Source organism: Poromitra crassiceps (assembly GCF_964638095.1).
Source record: "Poromitra crassiceps genome assembly, chromosome: 15".
Classification (NCBI taxonomy): domain Eukaryota; kingdom Metazoa; phylum Chordata; class Actinopteri; order Beryciformes; family Melamphaidae; genus Poromitra; species Poromitra crassiceps.
Genome location: NC_139634.1, coordinates 10989456 through 10989888, shown reverse-complemented (window position 1 = coordinate 10989888; position 433 = coordinate 10989456).

The window sequence follows — 433 nt, the reverse complement described above, 5'->3', positions numbered from 1 at the left end:
CTTCAGTGAGCGTCTGTGCAGCAGGCAGATACAGTATCTGCCGCCCCCACAGCCAAGCCAGCTAAGCCAGGTGCCCCTCCGCTCCCCCAGATAAGCCCCCCAAAGCCTGAATGACAGACTGCTGAGTCCACACACGCACACACACACACGCGCACAAGCACGCACACGCACACACACACGCGCAAGCACAAGCACGTGCACGCACACGCACACACACACACGCGCACAAGCACGCACACGCACACACACACACACACACACACACACACACACACACACACACACACGCACACACACACACACACACACACACATTCTCTCTCTCTCTCTCTTTGGGGGTAAGCGAGGAGCAGGGGTACGTTTGATTCTTTTAATGCAGATAAAGCAGTCAGAGCATATAGGCGCCATCCTGTCAAAATTCTTACGTTTAATT